Source organism: Falco biarmicus, chromosome 13, assembly GCF_023638135.1.
Source record: "Falco biarmicus isolate bFalBia1 chromosome 13, bFalBia1.pri, whole genome shotgun sequence".
Taxonomy (NCBI): Eukaryota; Metazoa; Chordata; class Aves; order Falconiformes; family Falconidae; genus Falco; species Falco biarmicus.
This window is the reverse complement of record NC_079300.1, coordinates 41,588-55,572: the sequence shown is the minus strand read 5'-3', so window position 1 is coordinate 55,572 and position 13,985 is coordinate 41,588.

Genomic DNA, 13,985 nt, shown 5'->3' with positions numbered 1-13,985 from the left:
CGGCAGACAGGCAGGTAACACGCACGGCAGCGATACCCACGGCAGACTGGCAGGACGCTTCCAGCCGCTTCACCCCGCCGCTTTGTTTCGAATTTCGTTAAAAGGCAATCCGATTCTTAAGGCTCACTCTGCTTTGAGGAGCTGCTGGAGAAAGGCTAACACGTGGCATTGGCGTTACCGTCGGAATTCCGGCGTAAAAATCACGGCAAAGCCGTGCCTTGTCAAGCGGCTTCCCAAGCAGGCTCTGGAGCCTTTCCACGAGACGGGCAAAGCCGGAGTCCCGCGGGAACCCTGTGCCAGCTCCGTCAGTAGGGCCCAGCTCTCCGACAAAGCGCACCGCCGTACGGAAACGTCAAGCGGGTTTATACCTCGGGCTCCTTTACAGCCTCGGAAAACAATACTGCCCGGCCGGACGCGCGGCTCTAAGCGCCTAGCAGGCCCGGCTGCGTTACCACGAGGGACCGACCATTCCTCCCCGGCCGTTGCCCGAGCCGCAGCGCAGCACTCGGCAGCGGCGGGCACACGGAGCCTCGCGGGCCCTCGGCGGCTACAAAAGGGATCCCTCCGTAGTCAGCAGTCCGACTCGCAAGCACGAGGCACGCGTGGCGAAGTAACATCTCGAGCGACCTTCGGTTCCGCTCCCCTTGACTTGTCGACGGACGCTTCCGGACGAACCTAGGGACAAAGGGAAAACAAAAGGCCCCGGTTTCGCGGGGAAGCAAACCAAAAGGCCTCTTCCCCTCGGCTGCTCCGGCCCCGGAGCTGACTGTCACGACACAAGATCAGCCAGACACCTGAGCTGCCGCTGCCTCCCAGCCCTCCCCGGCAGTTAAAAGGCTTGCGGAGAAAGCAGCAGTCGGGGGCGACGGCTGGGGATTCCGCTGCCGGCTGCCTTTTCTTGCTCTGGCCCGCTCGCAGGGGCGGGAAGAGGCTCCTGAGCCACACACACCCCCCCCACCCCCCCCCCACCCCCACCCCCCCGCGACAGCGTTACCGCAGGCCCCGAGGCAGCCTCTCTGCGGCCCGCGGGGGCCGGCAGCCCCAGCCGGCTGCCACGGCTCAGGCCAGCGGCTGGGGGAAAGACAAAGCCCCGCGCAGGGCTGCGGCGGCTGCCCGGGCAGCCCGCAGGCGGCGGCGGGGGGGCGGCGGGGCGGCGCGGGCCGACCCCTCTCCCGGGCGCCGCCGCCACGAGCGAGCACCGGGGCCGCCCCGCCGCCGCTCCTCGCCGAGGTAGCGGCGCGGCTCCGAGAGAAAAAAAAAAAAAAAAACAAAAAAAAAAAAACAGAAAAAAAAAACCAAACAAAAACCCACTCACCCAGAAAAGGGCAGCCCCGTGAGGAGCCCGCTGACCACCGTCCCTGCCGGGGAGACGAGAACCGGCGGCAGCCCCGCCGGTCCCGGGCCGGGCCGCCCGCCTGCCTCAGCCCGCCCGCCGCCGGCACCAGGCGCTCCCTGCCGCGGCCGAGCGCCGGGCCGCCACATCCCCCCCCCGACCGGGCCGCTGCCCGCCGGCCCCCGGCCGCCCTTCAGCCCGAGCGCGCCGCCGCACGTCCCGGCCCGAAAGTCTTCCGGGCTCCCGGCGAAGGCTCCGTACCTCCACGGCCGCTCCAGCGCGCCGCGCGGGCCGGGAGTGAACCCGCCTTTCCCGGGCCGGATGCGCCATCTGCCCCTACGCACGAGGCCGGAAGCCCCGCCCCTAGGGGGGGGGGGTCAAAGCCGCTTCTGCGCATGCGCCGCCCCCGGTCGGCCAGAAAGGCTTCTGCGCATGCGCCAAAGCGCGATTGCGTCATCTGCCCGTACGCCCGAGGCCGGAAGCCCCGCCCCTTCGGCGTCAAGCCGCGTCTGCGCATGCGCTGCCCTTAGTTTGCCAGAAAGCCCTTCTGCGCATGCGCCGAGGCGTGTTGCGTCATCGGGCTGCGACGAGGCCGGAAGCCCCGCCCCCTTCGGCGTCAAGCCGCGTCTGCGCATGCGCTGCCCTTAGTTTGCCAGAAACCCCTTCTGCGCATGCGCCGAAGCCGGATTGCGTCATCGGCCCGCGACGTGCCCGGAAGCCACGCCCCCTTCGGCGTCAAGCCGCGTCTGCGCATGCGCTGCCCTTACTCCGCCGGGGGGGGCGCGGTGCTGCCGCCTGGCGAAAAAAATTGGGTACTGCAGCCCGTCTAGCTAACGGACTGCACAGTTTATTATATAGGCACGGCATCAAGAGGGGAACTCTGCCCACGGCCCGTTAGGAAGTTGCCTGGCGTCCCATCTCGGTGGATGAAGTTCTGGCAGCGAACATTCTCGATTCCACTAGTCTAGCGAAAAAGAAAAAAAAAAAAAAAAAAAAAAAAAAAAAAATCACTCGAGAGACCAGGCTTACGCTTTTTTTTCCCCCCTTATAAAAACACTAGCAACAGTGCCTGAACGGGAAAAGGGGTCACGAAAGTTTTTATCGTAAAATGGAAGGGCACGAAAGAGAACAGAATTCGACAGACGATACGTAAACCTCTGCAGCTCTTTCCCCGTGCCTATCGGACATCGGTTTCCAAAAACTTTCTCGGGTGAGCGTCTTTTGTCTTTGAGCAGTGCAACAGACGCTTTGCAAACAGCACAAGTCTGCTTTTGAACCATCGTTTCAGACTTTGCAATCCCTTGAGATGGGGCGCTTTGTACTTGAGAGAAACAAAACCCACTCTGAGTCTTTCCTTTAACGATACAGGCCTATTCCCCTTTCCCTTAGAGAAACAACCTACTCGCTTCTGATCTCTCGAGGAATCTTAATACTCCCAACACACTGCGCCGTCAAGATCAACAAAGCAGTTTCCTACCACGTTGCCAGCGAGCGATAGGACCGTCTCGAGACGAAGTTTCCTCGGACAAAAACCCGAGCGATCTATCTTCAAGACTCGGTCCAAACGGCTCCGTCACCGTTCCGTCGCAGTCCCCTTCGGCTCCACACCACTGCCTTGTGGGAACGCCCCCTAGAAAAAAAGAAACGCTTTCATCAGGGTAACAAGCAGAATACAGCTCTAGCCTCGAGGACGGCTGGCACGCACACGGCCTGTATCGCCGCAGTCCCCTGAGCCGCAGCTCAGCGCGCGCCGACAGCGGTGACGGAGGACGCGCTGAAGGCGAAAAGCCGAAAGCCAACCCCCCGAAGCCCAGAACCGTGCTCAGGCACCCAGGAGTTAAGCCTAAAACCGGTTGAAAGAGCTGCCTCCTACCTGTTCCCCCGCCACCTCTCCCCCTCCGAGGCCAGCACCTTTCCTCGCGATCCCTTTTCGCAAACAAAAGACGGACGCCTGCGGCCTCAGCTCGGTACCGAAGCACCACGATGCGCTTGCCGGCGGCGTGCTCTCTCGCGAGGCTGACAGCTTCTCTGCACGCAACAGCCGAGGCCCTGTGAAAGGGGAGGAAGGCAAACACCCATCACGTCTCGCCGGGGTCAGGAGGGAGTCGGGGTGCGCTGCGGTCAGAGCCCAACGCCTTCCCCAGAGGAATTACCGGGCCACAACAAGAGGCAGGAGCGATCGGCAGACAGGCAGGTAACACGCACGGCAGCGATACCCACGGCAGACTGGCAGGACGCTTCCAGCCGCTTCACCCCGCCGCTTTGTTTCGAATTTCGTTAAAAGGCAATCCGATTCTTAAGGCTCACTCTGCTTTGAGGAGCTGCTGGAGAAAGGCTAACACGTGGCATTGGCGTTACCGTCGGAATTCCGGCGTAAAAATCACGGCAAAGCCGTGCCTTGTCAAGCGGCTTCCCAAGCAGGCTCTGGAGCCTTTCCACGAGACGGGCAAAGCCGGAGTCCCGCGGGAACCCTGTGCCAGCTCCGTCAGTAGGGCCCAGCTCTCCGACAAAGCGCACCGCCGTACGGAAACGTCAAGCGGGTTTATACCTCGGGCTCCTTTACAGCCTCGGAAAACAATACTGCCCGGCCGGACGCGCGGCTCTAAGCGCCTAGCAGGCCCGGCTGCGTTACCACGAGGGACCGACCATTCCTCCCCGGCCGTTGCCCGAGCCGCAGCGCAGCACTCGGCAGCGGCGGGCACACGGAGCCTCGCGGGCCCTCGGCGGCTACAAAAGGGATCCCTCCGTAGTCAGCAGTCCGACTCGCAAGCACGAGGCACGCGTGGCGAAGTAACATCTCGAGCGACCTTCGGTTCCGCTCCCCTTGACTTGTCGACGGACGCTTCCGGACGAACCTAGGGACAAAGGGAAAACAAAAGGCCCCGGTTTCGCGGGGAAGCAAACCAAAAGGCCTCTTCCCCTCGGCTGCTCCGGCCCCGGAGCTGACTGTCACGACACAAGATCAGCCAGACACCTGAGCTGCCGCTGCCTCCCAGCCCTCCCCGGCAGTTAAAAGGCTTGCGGAGAAAGCAGCAGTCGGGGGCGACGGCTGGGGATTCCGCTGCCGGCTGCCTTTTCTTGCTCTGGCCCGCTCGCAGGGGCGGGAAGAGGCTCCTGAGCCACACACACCCCCCCCACCCCCCCCCCACCCCCACCCCCCCGCGACAGCGTTACCGCAGGCCCCGAGGCAGCCTCTCTGCGGCCCGCGGGGGCCGGCAGCCCCAGCCGGCTGCCACGGCTCAGGCCAGCGGCTGGGGGAAAGACAAAGCCCCGCGCAGGGCTGCGGCGGCTGCCCGGGCAGCCCGCAGGCGGCGGCGGGGGGGCGGCGGGGCGGCGCGGGCCGACCCCTCTCCCGGGCGCCGCCGCCACGAGCGAGCACCGGGGCCGCCCCGCCGCCGCTCCTCGCCGAGGTAGCGGCGCGGCTCCGAGAGAAAAAAAAAAAAAAAAACAAAAAAAAAAAAACAGAAAAAAAAAACCAAACAAAAACCCACTCACCCAGAAAAGGGCAGCCCCGTGAGGAGCCCGCTGACCACCGTCCCTGCCGGGGAGACGAGAACCGGCGGCAGCCCCGCCGGTCCCGGGCCGGGCCGCCCGCCTGCCTCAGCCCGCCCGCCGCCGGCACCAGGCGCTCCCTGCCGCGGCCGAGCGCCGGGCCGCCACATCCCCCCCCCGACCGGGCCGCTGCCCGCCGGCCCCCGGCCGCCCTTCAGCCCGAGCGCGCCGCCGCACGTCCCGGCCCGAAAGTCTTCCGGGCTCCCGGCGAAGGCTCCGTACCTCCACGGCCGCTCCAGCGCGCCGCGCGGGCCGGGAGTGAACCCGCCTTTCCCGGGCCGGATGCGCCATCTGCCCCTACGCACGAGGCCGGAAGCCCCGCCCCTAGGGGGGGGGGGTCAAAGCCGCTTCTGCGCATGCGCCGCCCCCGGTCGGCCAGAAAGGCTTCTGCGCATGCGCCAAAGCGCGATTGCGTCATCTGCCCGTACGCCCGAGGCCGGAAGCCCCGCCCCTTCGGCGTCAAGCCGCGTCTGCGCATGCGCTGCCCTTAGTTTGCCAGAAAGCCCTTCTGCGCATGCGCCGAGGCGTGTTGCGTCATCGGGCTGCGACGAGGCCGGAAGCCCCGCCCCCTTCGGCGTCAAGCCGCGTCTGCGCATGCGCTGCCCTTAGTTTGCCAGAAACCCCTTCTGCGCATGCGCCGAAGCCGGATTGCGTCATCGGCCCGCGACGTGCCCGGAAGCCACGCCCCCTTCGGCGTCAAGCCGCGTCTGCGCATGCGCTGCCCTTACTCCGCCGGGGGGGGCGCGGTGCTGCCGCCTGGCGAAAAAAATTGGGTACTGCAGCCCGTCTAGCTAACGGACTGCACAGTTTATTATATAGGCACGGCATCAAGAGGGGAACTCTGCCCACGGCCCGTTAGGAAGTTGCCTGGCGTCCCATCTCGGTGGATGAAGTTCTGGCAGCGAACATTCTCGATTCCACTAGTCTAGCGAAAAAGAAAAAAAAAAAAAAAAAAAAAAAAAAAAAAATCACTCGAGAGACCAGGCTTACGCTTTTTTTTCCCCCCTTATAAAAACACTAGCAACAGTGCCTGAACGGGAAAAGGGGTCACGAAAGTTTTTATCGTAAAATGGAAGGGCACGAAAGAGAACAGAATTCGACAGACGATACGTAAACCTCTGCAGCTCTTTCCCCGTGCCTATCGGACATCGGTTTCCAAAAACTTTCTCGGGTGAGCGTCTTTTGTCTTTGAGCAGTGCAACAGACGCTTTGCAAACAGCACAAGTCTGCTTTTGAACCATCGTTTCAGACTTTGCAATCCCTTGAGATGGGGCGCTTTGTACTTGAGAGAAACAAAACCCACTCTGAGTCTTTCCTTTAACGATACAGGCCTATTCCCCTTTCCCTTAGAGAAACAACCTACTCGCTTCTGATCTCTCGAGGAATCTTAATACTCCCAACACACTGCGCCGTCAAGATCAACAAAGCAGTTTCCTACCACGTTGCCAGCGAGCGATAGGACCGTCTCGAGACGAAGTTTCCTCGGACAAAAACCCGAGCGATCTATCTTCAAGACTCGGTCCAAACGGCTCCGTCACCGTTCCGTCGCAGTCCCCTTCGGCTCCACACCACTGCCTTGTGGGAACGCCCCCTAGAAAAAAAGAAACGCTTTCATCAGGGTAACAAGCAGAATACAGCTCTAGCCTCGAGGACGGCTGGCACGCACACGGCCTGATCGCCGCAGTCCCCTGAGCCGCAGCTCAGCGCGCGCCGACAGCGGTGACGGAGGACGCGCTGAAGGCGAAAAGCCGAAAGCCAACCCCCCGAAGCCCAGAACCGTGCTCAGGCACCCAGGAGTTAAGCCTAAAACCGGTTGAAAGAGCTGCCTCCTACCTGTTCCCCCGCCACCTCTCCCCCTCCGAGGCCAGCACCTTTCCTCGCGATCCCTTTTCGCAAACAAAAGACGGACGCCTGCGGCCTCAGCTCGGTACCGAAGCACCACGATGCGCTTGCCGGCGGCGTGCTCTCTCGCGAGGCTGACAGCTTCTCTGCACGCAACAGCCGAGGCCCTGTGAAAGGGGAGGAAGGCAAACACCCATCACGTCTCGCCGGGGTCAGGAGGGAGTCGGGGTGCGCTGCGGTCAGAGCCCAACGCCTTCCCCAGAGGAATTACCGGGCCACAACAAGAGGCAGGAGCGATCGGCAGACAGGCAGGTAACACGCACGGCAGCGATACCCACGGCAGACTGGCAGGACGCTTCCAGCCGCTTCACCCCGCCGCTTTGTTTCGAATTTCGTTAAAAGGCAATCCGATTCTTAAGGCTCACTCTGCTTTGAGGAGCTGCTGGAGAAAGGCTAACACGTGGCATTGGCGTTACCGTCGGAATTCCGGCGTAAAAATCACGGCAAAGCCGTGCCTTGTCAAGCGGCTTCCCAAGCAGGCTCTGGAGCCTTTCCACGAGACGGGCAAAGCCGGAGTCCCGCGGGAACCCTGTGCCAGCTCCGTCAGTAGGGCCCAGCTCTCCGACAAAGCGCACCGCCGTACGGAAACGTCAAGCGGGTTTATACCTCGGGCTCCTTTACAGCCTCGGAAAACAATACTGCCCGGCCGGACGCGCGGCTCTAAGCGCCTAGCAGGCCCGGCTGCGTTACCACGAGGGACCGACCATTCCTCCCCGGCCGTTGCCCGAGCCGCAGCGCAGCACTCGGCAGCGGCGGGCACACGGAGCCTCGCGGGCCCTCGGCGGCTACAAAAGGGATCCCTCCGTAGTCAGCAGTCCGACTCGCAAGCACGAGGCACGCGTGGCGAAGTAACATCTCGAGCGACCTTCGGTTCCGCTCCCCTTGACTTGTCGACGGACGCTTCCGGACGAACCTAGGGACAAAGGGAAAACAAAAGGCCCCGGTTTCGCGGGGAAGCAAACCAAAAGGCCTCTTCCCCTCGGCTGCTCCGGCCCCGGAGCTGACTGTCACGACACAAGATCAGCCAGACACCTGAGCTGCCGCTGCCTCCCAGCCCTCCCCGGCAGTTAAAAGGCTTGCGGAGAAAGCAGCAGTCGGGGGCGACGGCTGGGGATTCCGCTGCCGGCTGCCTTTTCTTGCTCTGGCCCGCTCGCAGGGGCGGGAAGAGGCTCCTGAGCCACACACACCCCCCCCACCCCCCCCCCACCCCCACCCCCCCGCGACAGCGTTACCGCAGGCCCCGAGGCAGCCTCTCTGCGGCCCGCGGGGGCCGGCAGCCCCAGCCGGCTGCCACGGCTCAGGCCAGCGGCTGGGGGAAAGACAAAGCCCCGCGCAGGGCTGCGGCGGCTGCCCGGGCAGCCCGCAGGCGGCGGCGGGGGGGCGGCGGGGCGGCGCGGGCCGACCCCTCTCCCGGGCGCCGCCGCCACGAGCGAGCACCGGGGCCGCCCCGCCGCCGCTCCTCGCCGAGGTAGCGGCGCGGCTCCGAGAGAAAAAAAAAAAAAAAAAACAAAAAAAAAAAAACAGAAAAAAAAAACCAAACAAAAACCCACTCACCCAGAAAAGGGCAGCCCCGTGAGGAGCCCGCTGACCACCGTCCCTGCCGGGGAGACGAGAACCGGCGGCAGCCCCGCCGGTCCCGGGCCGGGCCGCCCGCCTGCCTCAGCCCGCCCGCCGCCGGCACCAGGCGCTCCCTGCCGCGGCCGAGCGCCGGGCCGCCACATCCGCCCCCCGACCGGGCCGCTGCCCGCCGGCCCCCGGCCGCCCTTCAGCCCGAGCGCGCCGCCGCACGTCCCGGCCCGAAAGTCTTCCGGGCTCCCGGCGAAGGCTCCGTACCTCCACGGCCGCTCCAGCGCGCCGCGCGGGCCGGGAGTGAACCCGCCTTTCCCGGGCCGGATGCGCCATCTGCCCCTACGCACGAGGCCGGAAGCCCCGCCCCTAGGGGGGGGGGGGTCAAAGCCGCTTCTGCGCATGCGCCGCCCCCGGTCGGCCAGAAAGGCTTCTGCGCATGCGCCAAAGCGCGATTGCGTCATCTGCCCGTACGCCCGAGGCCGGAAGCCCCGCCCCTTCGGCGTCAAGCCGCGTCTGCGCATGCGCTGCCCTTAGTTTGCCAGAAAGCCCTTCTGCGCATGCGCCGAGGCGTGTTGCGTCATCGGGCTGCGACGAGGCCGGAAGCCCCGCCCCCTTCGGCGTCAAGCCGCGTCTGCGCATGCGCTGCCCTTACTTTGCCAGAAACCCCTTCTGCGCATGCGCCGAAGCCGGATTGCGTCATCGGCCCGCGACGTGCCCGGAAGCCACGCCCCCTTCGGCGTCAAGCCGCGTCTGCGCATGCGCTGCCCTTACTCCGCCGGGGGGGGCGCGGTGCTGCCGCCTGGCGAAAAAAATTGGGTACTGCAGCCCGTCTAGCTAACGGACTGCACAGTTTATTATATAGGCACGGCATCAAGAGGGGAACTCTGCCCACGGCCCGTTAGGAAGTTGCCTGGCGTCCCATCTCGGTGGATGAAGTTCTGGCAGCGAACATTCTCGATTCCACTAGTCTAGCGAAAAAGAAAAAAAAAAAAAAAAAAAAAAAAAAAAAAAATCACTCGAGAGACCAGGCTTACGCTTTTTTTTCCCCCCTTATAAAAACACTAGCAACAGTGCCTGAACGGGAAAAGGGGTCACGAAAGTTTTTATCGTAAAATGGAAGGGCACGAAAGAGAACAGAATTCGACAGACGATACGTAAACCTCTGCAGCTCTTTCCCCGTGCCTATCGGACATCGGTTTCCAAAAACTTTCTCGGGTGAGCGTCTTTTGTCTTTGAGCAGTGCAACAGACGCTTTGCAAACAGCACAAGTCTGCTTTTGAACCATCGTTTCAGACTTTGCAATCCCTTGAGATGGGGCGCTTTGTACTTGAGAGAAACAAAACCCACTCTGAGTCTTTCCTTTAACGATACAGGCCTATTCCCCTTTCCCTTAGAGAAACAACCTACTCGCTTCTGATCTCTCGAGGAATCTTAATACTCCCAACACACTGCGCCGTCAAGATCAACAAAGCAGTTTCCTACCACGTTGCCAGCGAGCGATAGGACCGTCTCGAGACGAAGTTTCCTCGGACAAAAACCCGAGCGATCTATCTTCAAGACTCGGTCCAAACGGCTCCGTCACCGTTCCGTCGCAGTCCCCTTCGGCTCCACACCACTGCCTTGTGGGAACGCCCCCTAGAAAAAAAGAAACGCTTTCATCAGGGTAACAAGCAGAATACAGCTCTAGCCTCGAGGACGGCTGGCACGCACACGGCCTGTATCGCCGCAGTCCCCTGAGCCGCAGCTCAGCGCGCGCCGACAGCGGTGACGGAGGACGCGCTGAAGGCGAAAAGCCGAAAGCCAACCCCCCGAAGCCCAGAACCGTGCTCAGGCACCCAGGAGTTAAGCCTAAAACCGGTTGAAAGAGCTGCCTCCTACCTGTTCCCCCGCCACCTCTCCCCCTCCGAGGCCAGCACCTTTCCTCGCGATCCCTTTTCGCAAACAAAAGACGGACGCCTGCGGCCTCAGCTCGGTACCGAAGCACCACGATGCGCTTGCCGGCGGCGTGCTCTCTCGCGAGGCTGACAGCTTCTCTGCACGCAACAGCCGAGGCCCTGTGAAAGGGGAGGAAGGCAAACACCCATCACGTCTCGCCGGGGTCAGGAGGGAGTCGGGGTGCGCTGCGGTCAGAGCCCAACGCCTTCCCCAGAGGAATTACCGGGCCACAACAAGAGGCAGGAGCGATCGGCAGACAGGCAGGTAACACGCACGGCAGCGATACCCACGGCAGACTGGCAGGACGCTTCCAGCCGCTTCACCCCGCCGCTTTGTTTCGAATTTCGTTAAAAGGCAATCCGATTCTTAAGGCTCACTCTGCTTTGAGGAGCTGCTGGAGAAAGGCTAACACGTGGCATTGGCGTTACCGTCGGAATTCCGGCGTAAAAATCACGGCAAAGCCGTGCCTTGTCAAGCGGCTTCCCAAGCAGGCTCTGGAGCCTTTCCACGAGACGGGCAAAGCCGGAGTCCCGCGGGAACCCTGTGCCAGCTCCGTCAGTAGGGCCCAGCTCTCCGACAAAGCGCACCGCCGTACGGAAACGTCAAGCGGGTTTATACCTCGGGCTCCTTTACAGCCTCGGAAAACAATACTGCCCGGCCGGACGCGCGGCTCTAAGCGCCTAGCAGGCCCGGCTGCGTTACCACGAGGGACCGACCATTCCTCCCCGGCCGTTGCCCGAGCCGCAGCGCAGCACTCGGCAGCGGCGGGCACACGGAGCCTCGCGGGCCCTCGGCGGCTACAAAAGGGATCCCTCCGTAGTCAGCAGTCCGACTCGCAAGCACGAGGCACGCGTGGCGAAGTAACATCTCGAGCGACCTTCGGTTCCGCTCCCCTTGACTTGTCGACGGACGCTTCCGGACGAACCTAGGGACAAAGGGAAAACAAAAGGCCCCGGTTTCGCGGGGAAGCAAACCAAAAGGCCTCTTCCCCTCGGCTGCTCCGGCCCCGGAGCTGACTGTCACGACACAAGATCAGCCAGACACCTGAGCTGCCGCTGCCTCCCAGCCCTCCCCGGCAGTTAAAAGGCTTGCGGAGAAAGCAGCAGTCGGGGGCGACGGCTGGGGATTCCGCTGCCGGCTGCCTTTTCTTGCTCTGGCCCGCTCGCAGGGGCGGGAAGAGGCTCCTGAGCCACACACACCCCCCCCACCCCCCCCCCACCCCCACCCCCCCGCGACAGCGTTACCGCAGGCCCCGAGGCAGCCTCTCTGCGGCCCGCGGGGGCCGGCAGCCCCAGCCGGCTGCCACGGCTCAGGCCAGCGGCTGGGGGAAAGACAAAGCCCCGCGCAGGGCTGCGGCGGCTGCCCGGGCAGCCCGCAGGCGGCGGCGGGGGGGCGGCGGGGCGGCGCGGGCCGACCCCTCTCCCGGGCGCCGCCGCCACGAGCGAGCACCGGGGCCGCCCCGCCGCCGCTCCTCGCCGAGGTAGCGGCGCGGCTCCGAGAGAAAAAAAAAAAAAAAAACAAAAAAAAAAAAACAGAAAAAAAAAACCAAACAAAAACCCACTCACCCAGAAAAGGGCAGCCCCGTGAGGAGCCCGCTGACCACCGTCCCTGCCGGGGAGACGAGAACCGGCGGCAGCCCCGCCGGTCCCGGGCCGGGCCGCCCGCCTGCCTCAGCCCGCCCGCCGCCGGCACCAGGCGCTCCCTGCCGCGGCCGAGCGCCGGGCCGCCACATCCGCCCCCCGACCGGGCCGCTGCCCGCCGGCCCCCGGCCGCCCTTCAGCCCGAGCGCGCCGCCGCACGTCCCGGCCCGAAAGTCTTCCGGGCTCCCGGCGAAGGCTCCGTACCTCCACGGCCGCTCCAGCGCGCCGCGCGGGCCGGGAGTGAACCCGCCTTTCCCGGGCCGGATGCGCCATCTGCCCCTACGCACGAGGCCGGAAGCCCCGCCCCTAGGGGGGGGGGGTCAAAGCCGCTTCTGCGCATGCGCCGCCCCCGGTCGGCCAGAAAGGCTTCTGCGCATGCGCCAAAGCGCGATTGCGTCATCTGCCCGTACGCCCGAGGCCGGAAGCCCCGCCCCTTCGGCGTCAAGCCGCGTCTGCGCATGCGCTGCCCTTAGTTTGCCAGAAAGCCCTTCTGCGCATGCGCCGAGGCGTGTTGCGTCATCGGGCTGCGACGAGGCCGGAAGCCCCGCCCCCTTCGGCGTCAAGCCGCGTCTGCGCATGCGCTGCCCTTAGTTTGCCAGAAACCCCTTCTGCGCATGCGCCGAAGCCGGATTGCGTCATCGGCCCGCGACGTGCCCGGAAGCCACGCCCCCTTCGGCGTCAAGCCGCGTCTGCGCATGCGCTGCCCTTACTCCGCCGGGGGGGGCGCGGTGCTGCCGCCTGGCGAAAAAAATTGGGTACTGCAGCCCGTCTAGCTAACGGACTGCACAGTTTATTATATAGGCACGGCATCAAGAGGGGAACTCTGCCCACGGCCCGTTAGGAAGTTGCCTGGCGTCCCATCTCGGTGGATGAAGTTCTGGCAGCGAACATTCTCGATTCCACTAGTCTAGCGAAAAAGAAAAAAAAAAAAAAAAAAAAAAAAAAAAAATCACTCGAGAGACCAGGCTTACGCTTTTTTTTCCCCCCTTATAAAAACACTAGCAACAGTGCCTGAACGGGAAAAGGGGTCACGAAAGTTTTTATCGTAAAATGGAAGGGCACGAAAGAGAACAGAATTCGACAGACGATACGTAAACCTCTGCAGCTCTTTCCCCGTGCCTATCGGACATCGGTTTCCAAAAACTTTCTCGGGTGAGCGTCTTTTGTCTTTGAGCAGTGCAACAGACGCTTTGCAAACAGCACAAGTCTGCTTTTGAACCATCGTTTCAGACTTTGCAATCCCTTGAGATGGGGCGCTTTGTACTTGAGAGAAACAAAACCCACTCTGAGTCTTTCCTTTAACGATACAGGCCTATTCCCCTTTCCCTTAGAGAAACAACCTACTCGCTTCTGATCTCTCGAGGAATCTTAATACTCCCAACACACTGCGCCGTCAAGATCAACAAAGCAGTTTCCTACCACGTTGCCAGCGAGCGATAGGACCGTCTCGAGACGAAGTTTCCTCGGACAAAAACCCGAGCGATCTATCTTCAAGACTCGGTCCAAACGGCTCCGTCACCGTTCCGTCGCAGTCCCCTTCGGCTCCACACCACTGCCTTGTGGGAACGCCCCCTAGAAAAAAAGAAACGCTTTCATCAGGGTAACAAGCAGAATACAGCTCTAGCCTCGAGGACGGCTGGCACGCACACGGCCTGTATCGCCGCAGTCCCCTGAGCCGCAGCTCAGCGCGCGCCGACAGCGGTGACGGAGGACGCGCTGAAGGCGAAAAGCCGAAAGCCAACCCCCCGAAGCCCAGAACCGTGCTCAGGCACCCAGGAGTTAAGCCTAAAACCGGTTGAAAGAGCTGCCTCCTACCTGTTCCCCCGCCACCTCTCCCCCTCCGAGGCCAGCACCTTTCCTCGCGATCCCTTTTCGCAAACAAAAGACGGACGCCTGCGGCCTCAGCTCGGTACCGAAGCACCACGATGCGCTTGCCGGCGGCGTGCTCTCTCGCGAGGCTGACAGCTTCTCTGCACGCAACAGCCGAGGCCCTGTGAAAGGGGAGGAAGGCAAACACCCATCACGTCTCGCCGGGGTCAGGAGGGAGTCGGGGT